The 24,335-nt window shown below is 33.7% G+C and overlaps 1 protein-coding gene across 1 annotated transcript in view; it reads left to right on the top strand.

Moving 5' to 3' along the window:
* LOC149792052 (semaphorin-5A-like) overlaps positions 1-24,335 on the top strand; it is a 499,542-nt gene that overhangs the window by 454,809 nt on the left and 20,398 nt on the right. The gene's annotated exons all lie outside the window — the stretch shown is intronic.

Genomic DNA, 24,335 nt, shown 5'->3' with positions numbered 1-24,335 from the left:
ATAAGACAACCTTGCATATGACATGGTCATAATGTACCCCAGTATAAGACAACCTTGCACATGACATGGTCATAATGTACCCCAGTATAAGACAACCTTGCACATGACATGGTCATAATGTACCCCAGTATAAGACAACCTTGCACATGACATGGTCATAATGTACCCCAGTATAAGACAACCTTGCATATGACATGGTCATAATGTACCCCAGTATAAGACAACCTTGCATACGACATGGTCATAATGCACCCCAGTATAAGACAACCTTGCATATAACATGGGCATAGGACATGGTCATAATGTACCCCAGTATAAGCCAACCTTGCATATAACATGGTCATAATATACCCCAGTATAAGACAACCTTGCATATAACATGGTCATAATGTACCCCAGTATAAGACAACCTTGCATATAACATGGTCATAATGTACCCCAGTATAAGACAACCTTGCACATGACATGGTCATAATGTACCCCAGTATAAGACAACCTTGCACATGACATGGTCATAATGTACCCCAGTATAAGACAACCTTGCATATGACATGGTCATAATGCACCCCAGTATAAGACAACCTTGCATATAACATGGTCATAATGTACCCCAGTATAAGACAACCTTGCATATGACATGGTCATAATGTACCCCAGTATAAGACAACCTTGCATATGACATGGTCATAATGCACCCCAGTATAAGACAACCTTGCATATAACATGGTCATAATGCACCCCAGTATAAGACAACCTTGCATATAACATGGTCATAATGCACCCCAGTATAAGACAACCTTACATATGACATGGTCATAATGTACCCCAGTATAAGACAACCTTACATATGACATGGTCATAATGTACCCCAGTATAAGACAACCTTGCATACGACATGGTCATAATGTACCCCAGTATAAGACAACCTTGCATACGACATGGTCATAATGTACCCCAGTATAAGACAACCTTGCATATGACATGGTCATAATGTACCCCAGTATAAGACAACCTTGCATATAACATGGTCATAATGTACCCCAGTATAAGACAACCTTGCATATAACATGGTCATAATGCACCCCAGTATAAACCAACCTTGCATACGACATGGTCATAATGTACCCCAGTATAAGCCAACCTTGCATATAACATGGTCATAATGTACCCCAGTATAAGACAACCTTGCATATAACATGGTCATAATGTACCCCAGTATAAGACAACCTTGCATACGACATGGTCATAATGTACCCCAGTATAAGCCAAATAAGCATATTACGTAAAATAATGTACACCAGTATAAGCCAACCTTGCATATGACATTGTTATTATGTACCCCAGTATAAGCCAACCGTGCATATAACATAGAATAATGTACCCTGTATAAGTCAACCTTGCATATGACATTGTCATAATGTAGCCCAGTACAAGGCAACCTTGCATATGACATGATCGTAATGTAGCCCAGCATAGGTCAACCTTGTATATAACATGGTATAATGTAGCCCAGTACAAGGCATCCTCACATGTAGGATGGTAATAATATAACCCAAATGTAGGGCTACCTGAACTATAACATAGTACATTTTCAGGTCTCCCTGTGTAACATAACTGTATGGGATTACTGTATGGCAGGGGTCTCAAACTGAAACCACCCTGAGTGTCACATGAGGGCATTCTCATTAGCTCAAGGGCTGCACCACCTTTGTTATCTCTCTTAACACCTTGTGACTCCAATAATTTTGTAGGCCACCAATATGGCTTGGTGGGCTGCATGCAGCCCATAGGCTGCATGTTTGAGACCCCTGCTGTAAGGTATATTTCAGTGATGACTTTTGTAAGCTAATGGATTAAAACCATTCCTGCTAATTTGTACAAGGACAAGATAATGACAGATTTGTTATCACTGTTTCTGTGAAGTAAATGATGACTGGTTCCTTATCATTGTTTCTGTGAGGTAAATGATCCTTGCATATGTTAAAGTTGTACCTGATGCCAGGTCAGTATTTCAATCCTGTGTCAAAATTCATTTTATTTGACCAGTAATATCCTGAAATTAAATTCTACCATATTTCTACTTTAATTCATACCCATGCTAATTAAATTCTACCATATTTCTACTTTAATTCATATCCATGCTAATTAAATTCTACCATATTTCTACTTTAATTCATACCCATGCTAATTAAATTCTACCATATTTCTACTTTAATTCATACCCATGCTAATTAAATTCTACCATATTTCTACTTTAATTCATACCCATGCTAATTAAATTCTACCATATTTCTACTTTAATTCAAACCCATGCTAATTAAATTCTACCATATTTCTACTTTAATTCATACCCACGCTAATTAAATTCTACGATATTTCTACTTTAATTCATACCCATGCTAATTAAATTCTACCATATTTCTACTTTAATTCATACCCATGCTAATTATATTGTCATTAGCATTTGATGTTAAGACAGACATTCACAGCCTATTTTTAGATTTGTAACTATTTCAAATTATTTTTCATTTCTTAGGCTAGGTACTGTTGTATGTACTGACATCAACAAAGATAGAAATAGAGGCAAGAGAGATATAACATTTCTGTTTTGTAAACTCATTCATTTCTTATTTACCATATTGTTTGTGTTTTGTATCCTCCACTTGTTTTCTACATCATCAATTAATAAAAATCATAATTATTTTGTCTAATTTTCATGAACATTTTTTATTCTTGTTAACAGAAGTGTGTATATGTTAACAAAAAGTGTATACTTGTTAACATAAAAGTATATACATGTTAAAAAGAAGTGTAAACAGCTCTCTTCATTACAATGCTCCTAATTATAATCCTATTCCAGATATAACACAATGAATCCTATTCGGGATATAACACAATGTAATCCTATTCTGGATATAGCATAGTATAATCCTATTCTGGATATAACACAGTATAATCCTATTCAGGATATAACACAGTATAATCCTATTCTGGAAGTAACACAGTGTAATTCTATTCTGGATATAACACAGTATTATTATAAATCCTATTCTGGATATAACACAGTGCTACCAATGTATGGCAATATGGATTGATAGAAAACATGGCAAAATTTGGTTTTATATCTTCATTTTCTTTTCAGAGCACCACTATTTAGTACATTTTGATAGTACTCGCTATACCACAGTTCAGCATATTACGATAATCTCAATATATCGCGGTTCTGTACATTTGTGGTTCTTGATATAACATGGTTCAATACATGACTCAATCTGTGGTAATGTTCCCCTACTAGTATCTGATAATGAAGGACAGCTGTTCTTGTTAACAAAAAGTGTAGACTGATTGACAGAAAGTGTAGACTGATTGACAGAAAGTGTATACTTATTGATAAAAAGTGTATACTTATTAACAAAAGGTGTATACTTATTAAGATCATGTGAATATTTTGTCAGTAACTATTTGGGCAATGAGAATAATAATCAGTAGAACATATTTTAAAAATTATGGATAATATGGAACGTAATGCCATAAGTCATAACTCATGCCAATCTGTTGTTTTCATTTTTGGGCAGTATTATTGAGTCTTGTGAACAAATCATATTGCACACACATACAGTTGTTGTTAAAATATGGCCAGTTTTCCTTTTCATTTAAAATGGCACTTTGTACGTTATTTGATTTTCTTATTAAGTCTCAGGATAAATTAAATGGAAATCAGGCTGGTACATATAATCATATACCAACACAATTTATTGAAATTAGTATTTTGAAATTAAAGTATAAAAGTTGATAAATGTAGCATATGTCTGACACCTCCCTGACCATCAGAGATACTTTGTTAGTCAGACCATACAAAATAGAGAAAAAAGTCTGACACCTCCCTGATCATCAGAGATATTTTGTTATTCAGTCCATACAAAATAGGGGAAAAAGTCTGACACCTCCCTGGCCATCAGAGATATTTTGTTATTCAGACCATACAAAATAGGGGAAAGAGTCTGACACCTCCCTAACTATCAGAGATATTTTGTTATTCAGACCATACAAAATAGGGGAAAGAGTATGACACCTCCCTGACCATCAGAGATATTTTGTTATTCAGACCATACAAAATGGGGAAAGAGTCTGACACCTCCCTGACTATCAGAGATATTTTGTTATTCAGACAATACAAAATAGGGGAAAAAAGTGGAATATTGCTGTGGCTACTAATGAATTTCCTTATTTTATTTGCTTTATTTAAAAATTATTCTCCCTACATAGGTCACCATGGGTCAGGGAACCAGCCCATGGACTACCTTACAATTCATTTTCTACATAAGCTTTGCCTTCTGTGATTAAAAGGCTTCACAACAACTATATTTTGAACTTTTAAAATAGGGTGTAGGTACAAGAAGAAAACACGGTATAGGTACAAGAAGAAAACACAGTATAGGTACAAGAAGAAAACACAGTATTGGTACAAGAAGAAAACACGGTATAGGTACAAGAAGAAAACACGGTATAGGTACAAGAAGAAAACAATGTATAGGTACAAGAAGAAAACACGGTATAGGTACAAGAAGAAAACATGGTATAGGTAAAAGAAGAAAACACGGTATAGGTACAAGAAGAAAACATAGTATACGTACAAGAAGTAAACATAGTATAGGTACAAGAAGAAAACACAGTATAGGTACAAGAAGAAACACATTATAGGTACAAGAAGAAAACATTTTTTTAAGATGAAAATCTACTGCAAAAGAAGACAAAAATATCCAGATCTATGATTTGTATGAGGCAAAGTTTTGTGGTTTTTAAAATTAAAATAAAAATAACAGTAAATTATATTGGTATATCTAATCATAGATGCATTGAAATGTTACATGTAGATCAGTATACATGAACGTTTGAGGTGGTGTTCCAATATATCTAAAGTATTGCAATGGTATTGTTCCCCACTTGTTTCTACTGTGATGTTTTTTTCTGTCACTGTTTTACTAAAGTGGCATTTTCTGTAGAGATGAAAAGAGCATTGAAATTCTGATTCAGTAATTAATCGTAGACATAAAAAACTTAAGAAATATTGAATTTTTGGTATTATCTTCTAAAACATTAATACTTTTCAAGACAAAATTCACACATAGATCCATGCTTTTTTCTTGAGGTACAGCACACCCTCACTATAAGGCAGACCATTGTAACATGGTTCCCATTATAAGGTGCATATGGTCCATTCCATTTAATTACTGGTATTACAATTTTATATTTTATTTAATTCATTATAAGGTCATCTCAGTATAAGGTATTGTACTTATTGACTTTCATATGCAGTTAAAATGAGGGAGTACTGTGTCATGTACTTCATTGTAAGGCATTCTCACCAACATGCAGAATACTGTATGGTGCCCATGTACAGCATTAAGAGGGAGTACTGTATGACTCTATGACTCCATATACAATTATAATGAGGGAGTACTTACCATAAGGCAGTATATTGTATGATGCCCCTGGACAGCATTAAAAGGGAGTACTGGATAACTCTATGACTTCATATACAATTATAATGAGGGACTGCTGTGTAATGAACTTCATTAATAGGTTTTCTCACTATGAGGCAGTATTTTTTATGACTCCCATGCACAACATTATAATGAGGGTTTAATTTATCTTGTACTTCATTAAAAGACTGTCTTGCCACAAGGCAGTATGCTTCATGATTCCCATGAACAGCCCTATAATGAGGGAATATTGTATCACATACTTCATTATAGGACACTATACTTTGCTGCTTTGATGGATAGTACTGTACCATGTATTTCATTATGAGGTAGTCTGACTTTTAAGCTGTATACTGTTGTTTCTGTTGATTGCATATGCTCCCATGGATACCATTATAATGAGGGACTAATGTATCATGTACTTTATTAAAAGGTGGTCTTGCTATAAGGCAGTAAACTTCTGTAAATCCTATTGACATCACTATTGTGAGGGAGTCTTTCATTATAAGACAGCCTTACTATAAGATGCTATATTGAATCAGTTCCATGGATGGGCATCATAATAAGGGAGCTTTTATGTACTTCATTATGATGTAGGATAATCTGTGACTTAAGAATTGCATTATAAAAAGCATGTACTATGGTGTGTATAAACTTACCAATGTGCAATATATGTTTTCTGTCAAGTGTTTTGTAGTTTACATTGATATTCCTGATATTATTGTTCTGAAATTTTTTATTAACAGACTTGAAATTTCAGCTAAATAGGCTTACATTTTTTTTTCCTAGAGGATACTGGATTAGTAAAGATAATGATTTACATTTTTTTTAAAAATTATTTATTGTAAATAGTATATATATATATATATATATATATATATATATATATATATATATATATATATATATATATATATATATATATATATATAATTGATTAAATGTTAATTAACGTATTTAATTTCTTATTAACATTATTTTTACCATATTTAAAATTAGTCTCAGATAAAGATAGCCAAAAATAAGTTTTAGTTTCTGTGCAAATATATGCAAAGGTAATTGTAAGAATGGCATAGATAACAGAGATTATATATCTTGTATTCTACTGCATATTTGTATTCAATACTAATAGATGTATTCTACTGCATATTTGTATTCAATACTAATAGATGTATTCTATTGCATATTTGTATTCAGTACTAATAGATGTAGTGATATTAATTTTATTTTGACTTTTATGTTGTAACAAGTTTGGAAGAAATTTATGTCAGGGCCTGATAGTTTCTTTGTAAGTAATGGTCGTAGTTTCTTTGTAAGTAATGGTCGTAGTTTCTTTGTAAGTAATGGTCCTAGTTTCTTTGTAAGTAATGGTTCTAGTTTCTTTGTAACTAATGGTCCTAGTTTCTTTGTAAGTAATTGTCCTAGTTACTTTGTAAGTAATGGTCCTAGTTTCTTTGTAAGTAATGGTCCTAGTTTCTTTGTAAGTAATGATCCTAGTTTCTTTGTAAGTTTCTTTGTAAGTAAATGTCATAGAGACAAACGTACAAAGTATATCCTGAAGATTTTAGTCAAGAAATGGGTTTCCTCATCATGTCCTATGGATTCTTTTTTCTGTCATGATCAAGTATATCCTGAAGATTTTAGTCAAGAAATGGGTTTCCTCATCACGTCCTATGGATTCTTATTTCTGTCATGATCAGATTCCTGAAACCTTTAAAAACATTATCATTACCATTTACTAACCGTTGACCAAATTAGGGCTGGTTTGTATTCCCGTGTCTATTTTTCTATTTCTTTGTAAATAAGTAGTTGTATTTATTTATCATTATCATTAGGTCAGTAATCATCTTACCAACCTACCTATTTATCTTTTCAAATTACCTATTCATCTTACCAACCTACTTATTCATCTTACCAACTTTCATATTCATCTTACAACATGAATCTGTTCATTTTACAACCTATATATTCATCTTTCCAGCCTATGTATTCTTTACCATCCTACTTATTCATCTTACCAACCTACTTATTCATCTTTTCAAATTACCTATTCCTCTTATCACCCTACTTATTCATCTTACCAACCTACCTATTTATCTTGCAACCTACCTATTCATTTTACCAAGTTTTATATTCATCTTACCAATCTACCTATTTATTTTATCAACCTACCTATTCATCTTACAACATGAATCTGTTCATTTTACAACCTATATATTCATCTTTCCAGCCTATGTATTCTTTTACCATCCTACTTATTCCTCTTACCAACCTACTTATTCATCTTTTCAAATTACCTATTCCTCTTATCATCCTACTTATTCTGCTTACCAACCTACCTATTTATCTTACAACCTACCTATTCATCTTACCAACCTACTATTAATCTTACCAAGCTAACTATTCATCTTACCAACTTTCATATTCCTCTTACCAACCTATCTATTCATCTTACAACATGAATCTGTTTTACAAGTGTTAAGTATTTCAAAGTGTATTAGAAATGTGTATTGAAATAAAAAAAAATTACTTGATACTCTTTTATAATTGTCTTTTCATTTTGTACTTTACAATTATCCATGTACATGATATTACTATAATATTTGCCCAAAAGGTTTATGAAATTTAATAAATGTTGCAGAATGCAGTATACTTGGAGAGTGATCACTTCATAGTTATAACACAGCTATAACATCACAATAATAACTATTTTTTGTAGATTTCAAAAAGTCTAGATGGAATTATGAAAAGGGAACAAAGGGGCTTTTGCATAATCTCCACTAAATAATCATGTGACAAACATAATCTCCACCAAATAGTCATGTGACAAACATAATCTCCACTAAATAATCATGTGACAAACATAATCTCCACTAAATAATCATGTGACAAACATAATCGCCACTAAATAGTCATGTGACAAACATTATCTCCACTAAATAATCATGTGACAAATGTAATTTCCTCTAAATAATCCTATGACATAATCTCCACTAAATAATCATGTGACAAATATAATCTCCACTAAATAATCATGTGACAAATATAATCTACACTATATAATCCTGTGACAAACTTAATCTACACCAAAAAATCCTGTGACATAATCTCCTCTAAATAATCATGTGACATAATCTCCACTAAATAATCATCTGACAAACATAATCTCCACTAAATAATCATGTGACAAACATAATCTACACTAAATAATCCTGTGACAAACATAATCTACACTAAAAAATCCTGTGACATAATCTCCACTAAATAATCATGTGACAAGAATAATTTCCTTTAAATAATCCTGTGACAAACATAATTTCCTCTAAATAATCATGTGACAAATTTAATCTCCACTAAATTATCATAGTGATCTGCAATAAATAGACTTTTAGACAAAAAGGTATGGAAATATAGTGACCTAAAATTCCTTTATAATTATGAAGGAGATCTAGCAGTCAAGTTGGTAGAGTGTTGGACTCATAAGCCCAGGGTTATATGTTTGATACCAATCTAGGCACTTAGCTTCTATCATCAGCAATGTGTTGAAATTGACATTAAAACCAACCAACCACCCAACCAACCATCCAACTAACCAACCAACCAACGAACCAAGCAAACAATCATATAGGTACCTTTTTATGTATGATGTGAGATAAAATAATGTATGCAATAGTTCATTGCAAGTAGTTTTCCCCCTTTCTACATGCAAATATATATAAACCAAAAATATGATAGCAAATTTTGAGAATTGTCAAAATTTGAATATAAAATATTCCATATTCCAATGCCTTTATATGGTAAGATCTATGAAATATTCCAGTGCCTTGATATGGTAAGTCCTATTAGTTTGACTACAACTAGTTTTTCAAACTGGATTTTCAATTATTTGGAATTAAATGATTCCGATATGAAGCAGAAAAACAAAATTTATTTTTTTGTTTTATGTTACAATAAATGTTAAAGTGTCTAAAAATTTTGATTGTTGAATAATTACAGTTTCATTAAAACATACTTTGAAGGACAACAGTGATTTCCAAATTTTAAATTAAAGTAAAGCTAGCATTCAGTTTAGATGTTACAAGAAGAATGTGTTATTGGGAGTGTCTTCATGCTTTACTTTTCTTTAAAACATCCTCAGTCATATGAACACTTCTACAACACTGAGATGTAAAACACCACTAGTTACAAGAACACATGCATGACTGAGATGTAAAACACCTCCAGTTACAAGAACACATGCATGACTGAGATGTAAAACACCTCCAGTTACAAGAACACATGCATGACTGAGATGTAAAACACCTCCAGTTACAAGAACACATGCATGACTGAGATGTAAAACACCACTAGTTACAAGAACAAATGCATGACTGAGATGTAAAACACCTCCAGTTACAAGAACACATGCATGACTGAGATGTAAAACACCTCTAGTTACAAGAACACATGCATGACTGAGATGTAAAACACCACTAGTTACAAGAACACATGCATGACTGAGATGTAAAACACCACTAGTTACAAGAACACATGCATGACTGAGATGTAAAACACCACTAGTTACAAGAACACATGCATGACTGAGATGTAAAACACCACTAGTTACAAGAACACATGCATGACTGAGATGTAAAACACCACTAGTTACAAGAACACATGCATGACTGAGATGTAAAACACCACTAGTTACAAGAACACATGCATGACTGAGATGTAAAACACCTCCAGTTACAAGAACACATGCATGACTGAGATGTAAAACACCACTAGTTACAAGAACACATGCATGACTGAGATGTAAAACACCTCTAGTTACAAGAACACATGCATGACTGAGATGTAAAACACCACTAGTTACAAGAACACATGCATGACTGAGATGTAAAACACCTCTAATTACAAGAACACATGCCCCATCGCCGGGATTTTCTGGTATTAGATATTAGACCCCATCTTTTGATCTACCGATTTCCTGACAGAAACTTTTGGAAATAAAAACTGCCAATGATAGGTATTTCCAGCTAAAACAACATCTACCAAGCATAGGTATTTCCCACTTAACATTCAATACATTTTTTATGATATTGTAATCCTTCAGTTAGGTTGTTATTGACTTAACAACCGGTTAAATCATGGCTTGCAAAATACGCTGATGCATTTATTATTATTACCTGTAAGATGGTTTGGTCATCAGTAATTTAATATTGAGTAATGTGTTGTGTGTAACGAATTGCTGTTCTTGACTGATTTGGAAATATAATACTCTTGGTGCCTTCTTTTGAAACGTATGCTAGTGGATTTTAAGGACACTATGCTGATGACAAAAATATGTTTAACACTGCTTGGATAGATGATGAATTTAAAAATGTGAAGCATAGTGACATGGGAGAAAGCTTTGCATACTGCACAACCTGCAATGCACAACCCACAATGCACATCTGAACATTTCTAGTAAAAGGAAAATGATCCTACTATGCACTTGAAAAGTATGCATCACACTGCAAATGAGAAACCATCACATAATCTGCCTAGGCTGACACACATGACAACACCCAACACCAACATTCTCTAACCAAGTTAAGCAGCTTCTTCAGGAGAATGTGGTACTTTTATAAGGAAGTTACAGTAAAGACCCAGTATGCCATTTTTATAAGGAAGTTACGGTAAAGACCCAGTATGCCATTGGTTACACGAATCCTGAGATTGCAGATCCTGAGTGCTGTTTCAGCATGCCAAGAAAGAAATGTAGGTGGAAAAACTGTCGCTATTAATATTGTATAATATAAATGCAACATGTGGCTGTTTTGAACTCAGACATTCAATCAAATGATTTGTGTATCACTACAAAAAGAGTTTCTCTATTAGACTTAAAGACAACAAACACAAGTTGCAATAAATAAGTTTGAATGTTTGAAGTACCAGGTGTCCTAAGTTATTGAGGCAAAGACAGTGATTCTTGTGAAGTTTTTAAATAATTTTTTGTGAGATTAAGAAAATAACATATAAGGAAATTAATGAAGTGGGGTAACTATTACTCAATGTAGTTAATTTCCTTTGTTTTTGTGTGATATTCACTTTCACACTTAAATTTATGACAAAAATGATTCTAATACTAATCTCCTTGATTTGGACCCAACCTCTCTGATTGTGAACACAGTTCTCTCTGATTTGGTCAAAAAACTTGGAATGTATGCATGTATGGCTTTGAGATTTAAAACACACCCATGTATAAGAACGTGTTTGGCTTTGAGATGTAAAACATCCAGTTTTAGTAACATGACTTTAACATATAAAACAAATGCAGTTGTAATACAGTCAAACCTATCCTAACAGTCACCTTTACATACCTGGTCGCAATGGCCATTTTACTTTTAAATATCAGCTGCTTTCTGCAGTTAGCAGCCAGGTGTTTCCTAGACAAACAATGGTTTATCACTGCGTTAAGTGTTACCACAACAAAAAATAATCCAGTCTGTGTGCAAACTAAACTTTAGCTTCATGAGGAAGGCAATGTTTAGATAAAGGATTATTAGCTGATTTGATTAAAAAAAATTACTCTTTCACATGTAATCACCATACTCCAGTCACATTGTCAATGTAACTCCAATGGGTCAGCATGTCCAGTTTTTGAAAGTGAGGCAATTTTTATCATTAGGTTAGAGGGTCAAGCAATTCATAATCTGGATAGGGTGCCAGGTATAATTTGATATCTGGATAGTGTGCCAGGTATAATTTGATATCGAGATAGTGTGCCAGGCATAATTTGATATCTGGATGGTGTGCCAGGTATAATTTGATATCTGGATAGTGTGCCAGGTATAATTTGATACCTGGATAGTGTGCTAGGTATAATTTGATACCTTGATTTATTGGTCTGCAAATTAAAGCAGTGATGAAAACGTTAATCTGTGAAAAGAGATATGAGTTACATTTCTTTTCATTTGGGTCAGGCGCTGTTCAGTGTTTAAAACTTACCTGTAAAAGTGGGAAATATTTTGGTTCATGGGCCACATAGAATAGTTGAAAACCTTAATTTTATAAGGTGGCCTACCAAAGCAGTTGAAAACCCTAATTTTATAAGGTGGCCTACCAAAGCAGTTGAAAACCCTAATTTTACAAGGTGGCCTACCAAAGCAGTTGAAAACCCTAATTTTATAAGGTGGCCTACCAAAGCAGTTGAAAACCTTAATTTTATAAGGTGGCCTACCAAACCAGTTGAAAACCCTAATTTTATAAGGTGGCCTACCAAACCAGTTGAAAACCCTATTTTTACAAGGTGGCCTACCAAAGCAGTTGAAGACTCTAATTTTACAAGGTAGCCTACCAAAGCAGTTGAAAACCCTAATTTTAAAAGGTGGCCTACCAAAGCAATGAAAACCCTAATTTTACAAGGTGGCCTACCAAAGAGTGAGTCCTCTCTTTTACAATGATATATAAGCTGTATGTCAGTAGTGAAATTAATTTTTTGTCATGATGTACAAAGTCAAGATCGATGCTTATTTGAAAAAAATGATGATTTAATTCCTAGGATGAATTTAAGTCTACAGGATCTGGTAATTTTGTGTTGAAAATTAATTCTGAAGAGGAAGACATGTACACCCATTTTAAATTTTTCTTGAACAGTCTTGATACTATGTTAATAATTATAATAATAATAATATCAATAATAATGATATAAATATTAATAATAATTATATCAATATTAATGATAATGATATCAATATTAATTATAATTATATCAATATTAATGATAATGATATCAATATTAATGATAATGATGTCAATATTAATGATATCAAAATTAATGATAATGATATCAATATTAGTGATGATTATATCAATATTAATGATAATTATATCAATATTAATGATGATTATATCAATATTAATGATATCAATATTAATGATAATTATATCAATATTAATGATAATGATGTCAATATTAATGATAATGATATCAATATTAATGATAATGATGTCAATATTAATGATATCAATATTAATGATAATGATATAAATGTTAATGATAATTATATCAATATTAATGATGATTATATCAATATTAATGATATCAATATTAATGATAATGATATCAATATTACTGATAATGATGTCAATATTAATGATATCAATATTAATGATAATGATGTCAATATTAATGATAATGATGTCAATATTAATGATATCAATATTAATGATAATGATGTCAATATTAATTATAATGATATCAATATTAATGATATCAATATCAATGATAATGATATCAGTATTAATGATAATGATGTCAATATTAATGATATCAATATTAATGATAATTATATCAATATTAATGATAATGATGTCAATATTAATGATAATGATATCAATATTAATGATATCAATATTAATTATGATTATATCAATATTAATGATAATGATATCAATATTAATGATAATTATATTGGGTACATGATCTTTGTTCAAAAGCCAATTTTGAAAGGTGAACTTGTGTACAGCCAATTTTGAAAGGTGAACTTGTGTACAGAGGTCACAGGTGTACATTAATATGGCCAAGTGGCTGAAATTGACATGTTTGACTGTATGCATGACTTCAGTATGTAAAATTACAGTTACAAGAATATATGTATGACTTTAGTATGCAAACTTACAGTTACAAGAACATGTGTATGACTTTAGTAAGCAAACTACACAAATAGAAAACTTATAGGCACATGATCAAGAATAACCAAGAATAATTGTGTTCTAGAATTTAACGTAATTTAATAATTACTTGGTTAAGAAATGAGCAATTGAAATTGTAGTCAAAATTTTGAAACGTAATTTTGAACTGATTAAATTTGAAAGTAATGAACCCCACGTCTAAATCTTACTTTGCAGCACTCATGTTGAAATTATTGGTTTCATTAAATTAATGTGAACATATGACCACCATTCTGAAATGTAAGAAATATTTTTAAAAACAAATTATTTGTGTTAACTAGGTACAGAGAAGCCATTTTATAATTGTGTTTTTTCGTCCAGTTATATCAGATTCCTTTAGTTGTACCATGATACAGAATTCAAACACTCTCCAGATATTTACGGCATAAACTGAATTTGTCCAGATGTTTTTAAGGCGATGCAGAGTATCATTGTTACTCTTCACACTGAACAGGTATATTTTGTCTTGTGTTGCTAAATTGTATTATTATTATTATTATTATTTCCTGATATCATTGAGGAAGTGTTAACTCTTTCCTCAAAGTTGTACATGGTATTTTTGATGCTTCCTATTGGTTTTCTAAAATAAAGTTTCAGTTACTGTCTAGTTGTTATTCTCTCTCTTCTGTCTAAAATGTTCCATTTTCCTTTTTTAATTCAAGATAGTTTTGTAAATAATTCATAAAGATTATCATTAAGTAAATGGTTGCAAACCTATACTTTCTGACAAACAAGGACTCGATTTAGAAATAGTCATGATAGTAAACCTATACTTTCTGACAAACAAGGACTTGATTTAGAAATAGTCATGATAGTAAACCTATACTTTCTGACAAACAAGGACTTGATTTAGAAATAGTCATGATATTAAACCTATACTTTCTGACAAACAAGGACTCGATTTAGAATTAGGCATGATATTGGATAGATTGACTGTCTACCTTCTTACAAACAAGGACTTGATTTAGCAACAGTCATGATATTGGATAGATTGACTGTCTACCTTCTCACAAACAAGGACTCAATTTAGAAATAAGCATGAGATTAGATAGATTGACTATCTACCTTCTCACAAACAAGGACTTGATTTAGAAATAGTCATGATAATGGATAGATTGACTGTCTACCTTCTCACAAACAAGTACTTGATTTAGAAATAGGCATGATATTGGATAGATTGACTGTCTACCTTCTCACAAACAAGGACTCGATTTAGAAATAGTCATGATATTGGATAGATTGACTACCTTCTCACAAACAAGGACTCGATTTAGAAATAGGCATGATAATGGATAGATTGACTGTTTACCTTCTCACAAACAAGGACTTGATTTAGAAATAGTCATGATATTGGATAGATTGACTGTCTACCTTCTCACAAACAAGGACTCAGTTTAGAAATAGTCATGATATTGGATAGATTGACTGTTTACCTTCTCACAAACAAGGACTTGATTTAGAAATAGTCATGATATTGGATAGATTGACTTTCTACCTTCTCACAAACAAGGACTTGATTTAGAAATAGTCATGATAATGGATAGATTGACTGTCTACCTTCTCACAAGGACATGATTTAGAAATAGTCATGATATTGGATAGATTGACTGTCTACCTTCTCACAAACAAGGACATGATTTAGAAATAGTCATGATAATGGATAGATTGACTATCTATATTTCGAGGGTACTATAATGCTGTGAGGCTGAAAAATTGTTAAAGCTACGTTATAAATCTAAATCACACATACACACACACACACACACACACAATGCTGTCAGGTATTACAGTTGGTAGATAATGCTGTCAGTTCTTACAGTGGATAGATACTAATGTCTGGTCATACCTTGGATAGATAATTTAAACAGGTCTTACAGTGGGTGGACAATGCTGTCAGGTATTACAGTGAGTAGATTATGGTGTCCGTTTTTACAGTGGATAAATAATGTTAACAGTTCTTACAGTGGATAGATAATGCTGCCAGGTCTTACAGTGGATATATAATGCTGTCAGGCCTTACAGTGGGTAGATAATGTTGTAAGGTCATACAGTGGATATATAATGTTAACAGGTCTTACAGTGATTAGATAATGCTGTCAGGTCTTCTGTGGGTAGATTATGGTGTCAGGTCTTAAAGTGGATAAATAATGTTAACAGGTCTTACAGTGATTAGATAATGCTGTCAGGTCTTCTGTGGGTAGATTATGGTGTCAGGTCTTAAAGTGGATAAATAATGTTAACAGGTCTTACAGTGGATAGAGAATGCTGTCAGGTCTTACAGTGGATAGAGAATGCTGTCAGGTCTTACAGTGGGTAGATAATGTTGTCAGGTCTTACAGTGGATAGATAATGCTTTCAGGTCTTACACTGGATAAATAATGTTAACAGGACTTACAGTGGATATATAATGCTGTCAGGTCTTACAGTGGGTAGAATGTTGTAAGGTCATACAGTGGATATATAATGTTAACAGGTCTTACAGTGATTAGATAATGCAGTCAGGTCTTGCAGTGGGTAGATTATGGTGTCAAGTCTTACAGTGGATAGATAATGCTGTCAGGTCTTACAGTGGATAAATAATGTGAACAGGTCTTACAGTGGATAGATAATTCTGTCAGGTCTTGCAGTAGGTAGATAATGCTGTCAGGTCTTACAGTGGATAGATAATGCTGTCAGGTCTTACACTGGATAGATAATGCTGTCAGGTCTTACAGTAGGTAGATAATGCTGTCAGGTATTACAGTAGGTAGATACTGCTGTCAGGAATTACAGTGGATAGATAATGCTGTCAGGTATTACAGTGGACATATAATGCTCTCAGGTCTTACATTGGATAGATAATGCTGTTAGGTCTTACATTGGATAGATAATGCTGTCAGGTCTTACAGTGGATGGATAATGCTGTCAGGTCTTACAGTAGGTAGATAATGCTGTCAGGTATTACAGTGGGTAGATTATGGTGTCAGTTCTTACAGTGGATAAATAATGTTAACAGTTCTTACAGTGGATGGATACTGCTGTCAGGTCTTACAGTGGATGGATACTGCTGTCAGGTCTTATGTGTAGATATATAATGTTAGCAGGTCTTACAGTGGATAGATAATGCTGTCATATCTTACAGTGGATAGATTATGGTGTCAGGTCTTCTGTGGGTAGATAATGTTGTCAGGTCTTAAAGTGGATAAATAATGTTAACAGGTCTTACAGTGGATAGAGAATGCTGTCAGGTTTTACAGTGGGTAGATAATGTTGTCAGGTCTTACAGTGGATAGATAATGCTGGTATCACGGTACTAATTATTTTTCCATAGATCTCAATGCTAATGTTTTGTGAAATAAATATACTTTCTATCCTACCTCAGCATGCATGTCACACACTGTCATAGAGAACAATGTTAGATTGTCAATTTGACAAGGACAAAACCAAGTACTCCTTTGCATTTAAGAGAGATAACTATGCTGGAATTAGACAGGGGTATGAGTTATCTAGTCGCAACAGACTTTTTCAGCCATGTGTAACACATTTAAAAAAATCATAAAAAATACAAAAAATATGATCTAGATATGAATTAACATAATCTCACATGTTGCCAAGAGGCACAACTTTTCTTTAAGCCTAACAGAATGTACAACTCTTACACAATGCAGCAATCACAGCTAGTATTGTTTATTTTTTAATACAATGTTCCCTACACTTTAAGCTCTGTCCACCAGGGCTTGTACAATTGGTACCGTTACACCTGCTGTCAGATCTTATTGTGGAGGGTATCAGATCTTACAGTGGATAGATAATGCAGTCAGGTCTTACAGTGGATAGATAATGCAGTCAGGTCTTACAGTGGATAGATAACGCTGTCAGGTCTTACATTGGATAGATAATGCAGTCAGGTCTTACAGTGGATAGATAATGCAGTCAGGTCTTACAGTGGATAGATAATGCTGTTTGGTCTTACATTGGACAGATATTGCTGTCAGGTCTTACATTGGACAGATATTGCTGTCAGGTCTTACAGTGGATAGATAATGCTGTCAGGTCTTACAGTGGATAGATAATGCTGTCAGGTCTTACAGTGGATAGAGAATGCTGTGAGGTCTTACAGTGGATAGATAATGCAGTCAGGTCTTACAGTGGATAGATAATGCAGTCAGGTCTTACCGTGGATAGATAATGCTGACATAATACTGGTGTAGGTGGTGTTCAAACATCTAAATTTTGTACAAGGTAAATCATACAGAAGATGGTATTCAAACAAACAATAGGTGCTGTTCAAACATATCAACTGAATACCAGTTACAGCACACAGTAGGTGGTGTTCAAACACACAATAGAGGATGTTCAAACATCTTAGTTGAATACTAGTTAAACCACACAGTAGGTGGTGTTCCAACATTGTAAATTCAATACTGTCTAAAACACATGATAGAGTGCTGAAATGTCTCAATTAAATACTCTCCAAATCACACCATACTTGATGTTCATTTGTTGATAGGGTGGGGTAAACTGGAGGAACTTGTGAAAGCCTCAGACAGTGAGTGGACAAACATTTTGATGCAAGTCACTTTTCTTACACTTGGGCCACTGGGAACAGGTAGAATGAAGATCAAGTATCAATAAGACAACACATTGTCTGATAGGAAGACACATTGTCTGATAGAAAGACACATTGATAGAAAGATACATTGTCTGATAGAAAGACACATTGTCTGTAGGAAGACACATTGTCTGATAGGAAGACACATTGAAAGGTAAAAATATTGTCTGATAGGAAGACACATTGTCTGATAGGAAGACACATTGATAGGAAGATGCATTTTCTGATAGGAAGACACATTGTCTGATAGAAAGACACATTGTCTGATAGGAAGACACATTGATAGGAAGACACATTGTCTGATAGGAAGACACATTGATAGGTAAAAATATTGTCTGATAGGAAGACACATTGATAGGAAGACACATTGTCTGATAGAAAGACACATTGATAGGTATAAACACTGTGAGATAGAAAGACACATTGTCTGATAGGAAGACACATTGTCTGATAGGTTGACACATTGTCTGAGAGAAAGACACATTGTCTGATAGAAAGATACATTGTCTGATGGAAAGATACATTGTCTGATAGGAAACACATTGTCTGATAGGAAGACACATTGATAGGAAGACACATTGATAGGTAGACACATTGTCTGATAGGAAGATGCATTGATAGAAAGACACATTGTCTGATAGGAAGACACATTGATAGGAAGATGCATTGTCTGATAGGAAAACGCATTGATAGGAAGATGATTTGTCTGATAGGAAGACACAGTGATAGAAAGACACATTGTCTGATAGGAAGACACATTGATAGGAAGACACGTCTGATAGAAAGACACCTTGTCTGATAGGTAGACACAATGATAGGAAGACACATCTGATAGAAAGACACATTGTCTGATAGGAAGACACACTGATAGGTAAAAATATTGTCTGATAGAAAGACACATTGTCTGATAGGAAGACACATTGATAGGAAGATGCATTTTCTGATAGGAAGACACATTGTCTGATAGAAAGACATTATCTGATAGGTAGACACATTGTCTGATAGGAAGACACATTGATAGGAAGACACATTGATAGGAAGATGCATTGTCTGATAGAAAGACACATTGTCTGATAGAAAGACACATTGTCTGATAAGAAGACACATTGTCTGATAGGAAGACACATTGATAGGTAGACACATTGTCTGATAGGAAGACACATTGTCTGATAGGAAGACACATTGTCTGAGAGAGAGATACATTGTCTGATAGGAAGACACATTGATAGGTAGACACATTGTCTGATAGGAAGACACATTGTCTGATAGGAAGACACATTGATAGGTAGACACACTGTCTGATAGGAAGACACATTGTCTGATAGGAAGACACATTGTCTGAGAGAAAGATACATTGTCTGATAGGAAGACACATTGATAGGTAGACACATTGTCTGATAGGAAGACACATTGTCTGATAGGAAGACACATTGATAGGTAGACACATTGTCTGATAGGAAGACACATTGTCTGATAGGAAGACACATTGTCTGAGAGAAAGATACATTGTCTGATAGGAAGACACATTGATAGGTAGACACATTGTCTGATAGGAAGACACATTGTCTGATAGGAAGACACATTGATAGGTAGACACATTGTCTGATAGGAAGACACATTGTCTGATAGAAAGACACATTGATAGGTTGACACATTGTCTGATAGGAAGACACATTGTCTGATAGAAAGACACATTGTCTGATAGGAAGATACATTGATAGGTAGACACATTGTCTGATAGAAAGACACATTGATAGGTTGACACATTGTCTGATAGGAAGACACATTGATAGGTAGACACATTGATAGGTAAAAATATTGTCTGATAAAAGACACATTGTCTGATAGGAACACAAATTGATAGGAAAATGCATTTTCTGATAGGAAGACACATTGTCTGATAGGAAGACACATTGATAGGTAGACACATTGTCTAATAGGAAGACACATTGATAGGTAGACACATTGTCTGATAGAAAGACACATTGATAGAAAGACACATTGTCTGATAGGAAGACACATTGTCTGATAGAAAGACAAATAATAATAATAATAATAATAATGACTTTATTTAAAGAGGGTAGGACAATTAGCTAAGAACTAATCTACCTTGAGGCCCTCATACAAAGGAATTTATTTATTTTAGCTGCATCTCTGAAGCCACTGGATATAATGGGTTTGGAAGAAGGAAATAGAGTGGGCATTTCTAATCTCAGCTGGAATACTATTCCACAGCAGAGTTCCAGAATATTGGAAACTTTTTAAAAATAATTCTTTATTTTGGTTTGGGAATTTTATACTGTTTGGTAGACATGGATCACATTGCCAGGTAGCCTATACTGGAATAGTGATTGTAAATATTCAGGAGCACTATTATTGGATATCCTGTACATTAATTTGGCTTTTCTCAAATGGATTCGGTCTTTAATAGGTAATATTTTTAACTAGCCAGCTAAATTTTCCTTGCTTTCTTTCTGGATTGATATTAGCCCAAATGCTCTTTTTTGAAGATGTGGCAGCTTTGTTATGTTTTTATCATTTGAATTACCCCATACTGTATTACAGTAGTCTAAGTATGGTTGTATGTAACTGTTATAAAATAGTTTTCTGTGCCTTTCAGGGAGAAAATGTCTTATCCTACTAAGAAGACATAAACTTGAATTGACTTTTTTACTGATATGTTTGATATGTTTAGTCCATGATAGGTTATTATCTACCAAAACACTAAGTAGTCTATCATGACAGACCATTTGCATATTTTTATCCTTCCATGTCAAACATAGTTAATCACTATCAAGATTTGTCCTTTTTCGCCATGTTGAAATAAGTAGTATTTTAGTTTTACCAATATTTACCACCATGCCATTGCATGTGCACCAGTTGTCCAGTTTGTTTAGGGCATTCTGTTAAGAAATTTCAAGTTCATGCTTTGTGTTTTGCATGTCTGACAAAGTTGTGTCATCTGCATGGAGATCTGTAGATGATATTGAGTCCCTTAGTAAAAGTGGTAGGTCATTAATAAATTAAAAAAATGGTAGTGGACCCAGAATTAAGCCTTGTGGTACTCCATATCAAATTGTTCCAAGTTCAGACAGAACATTATTTATATAAATATGTTGTGTTCTCTTACTTAAGTATGAATTAAACGATCTAACTGTGTTTTCATCACAAGTATGGCCACCAATGTAGCTATCTGACATCAAGTATTGCCACCAACATAGCTATCTGACATCAGGTATGCCCACCAATGCAGCTATCTGATATCAAGTATGGCCACCAATGCAGCTATCTGACATCAATTATGACCACCAATGCAGCTATCTGGCATCAGGTATGGCCACCAATGCAGCTATCTGACATCAAGTATGGTCACCATTGCAGCTGTCTGACATCAGGTATGGCCACCAATGCAGCTATCTGACATCAAGTATGGCCACCAGTGCAGCTATATGACATCAAGTATGGCCACCAATACAGCTATCTGACATCAGGTATGGCCACCAATGCAGCTATCTGACATCAAGTATTGCCACCAATGCAGCTATCTGACATTAAGTATTGCCACCAATGCAGCTATCTGACATCAAGTATGGCCACCAATGCAGCTATCTGACATCAAGTATGGCCACCAATGCAGCTATCTGACATCAAGTATGGCCACCAATGCAGCTATCTGACATCAAGTATGGCCACCAATGCAGCTATCTGACATCAAGTATGGCCACCAATGCAGCTATTATGAGAATTATGTTGTTGCTACTCCTCCTAAAAAACAGGAAAGTCGCATCAACGTGGAATTTTCACCAAAAGACTAATTATGATTTCCTGACTCAGAATGGTGTTGACCAGACATTAAGAATGGCTGCCACAATGAACATATTCATGAATGGTCATATCAAATGAGGTTTTCACCAAACGTCTTCTAATCATGTCTTAAGTCTGACCTCAGTGAAAATGGTGCCAATCTTACATCCAATATGGCCACCACAGTGGTTAATTTGAAAATCTTATCACTCAAGAATATCAGAAATAGTTTAAATACTCGTCAGGAATAAGGAATAAAAAATGGTCTTATCTTGAATTATTGGAAATTCCTTTTAGACTGAAGGGCATCAGTTCTTTCTAGGATTTATGCCTTTTTATCTGTGCCTAATAGAATATATTTTAAGTGATACAGAACTATAAACACAAAAATGTTTTATATATATATATATATATATATATATATATATATATATATATATATATATATATATATATATATATATATATATATAATTTATATTTTAGTTATGATATTGGTCAGAAATTTGGTGCTGATTGTGATAACTTTAAAATGCATTACATGGCATTGGCTCTGGGTATGGTAATTCTGCATTGCTGTATACAACAGTGGTCCTAGGTATGGTAACTCTGCATTGCTGTACAGAACAGTGGTCCTAAGTATGTTAATTCTGCATTGCTGCGCACAGTGGTGGTCCTAGATATGCTAACTCTGCATTGATGTACAGCAAGTACAAGGCAGTGGCCTTAGTTTTGAAAACCTTACATTGCTGTACATAGCATACACAATATTGGACATAGGTGTGATAATTATAGGTTACTGCATTTGTATGGGAAAATATGAACGAGTTTTGGGATGGAATATTGCACGACCTTGGGAGTAAAGTTAACGGGGAAAAAAATGAGCATATAATAATGTTACATTGCTCTACACAACAGTGTCACTAGGTGTGACAACTTAACATTTCTATGTGTACATAGCAGTTGCCCTAGGTATAACTTTCCATTTCTGTATACTGCAATGATCCTAGCTCTGATAAGCTTACTTTGTTATACACAACAGTTGCCCTAGGTATGATAACTATGCATTGTTTTACATTGCTTGAGGCTAGGTATGATAATGTTGCATTCCTGTACATAGTTATACTCTAAGTATGATAGCTTTGCATTGCTGTGTAGAACACAGTTGTGATAACTTTACATTGCATTACATGGTAATGGCCCTGGGTGTGATAACTTTACATTGCATTACATGGTAATGGCCATGGGTGTGATAACTTTACATTGCATTACATGGCAATGGCCCTGTGTGTGATAACTTTACATTGCATTACATGGTAATGGCCATGGGTGTGATAACTTTACATTGCATTACATGGTAATGGCCATGGGTGTAATAACTTTACATTGCATTACATGGCAATGGCCCTGTGTGTGATAACTTTACATTGCATTACATGGCAATGGCCCTGTGTGTGATAACTTTACATTGCATTACATGGTAATGGCCATGGGTGTAATAACTTTACATTGCATTACATGGTAATGGCCATGGGTGTAATAACTTTACATTGCATTACATGGCAATGGCCCTGTGTGTGATAACTTTACATTGCATTACATGGCAATGGCCCTGTGTGTGATAACTTTACATTGCATTACATGGTAATGGCCATGGGTGTGATAACTTTACATTGCATTACATGGTAATGGCCATGGGTGTAATAACTTTACATTGCATTACATGGCAATGGCCCTGTGTGTGATAACTTTACATT

This window comes from Sinohyriopsis cumingii, chromosome 9, assembly GCF_028554795.1.
Source record: "Sinohyriopsis cumingii isolate HCF-2022 chromosome 9, ASM2855479v2, whole genome shotgun sequence".
Taxonomy (NCBI): domain Eukaryota; kingdom Metazoa; phylum Mollusca; class Bivalvia; order Unionida; family Unionidae; genus Sinohyriopsis; species Sinohyriopsis cumingii.
Note: the sequence above shows the minus strand (reverse complement) of the source record. Positions and strands in the feature narration are given on the sequence as shown.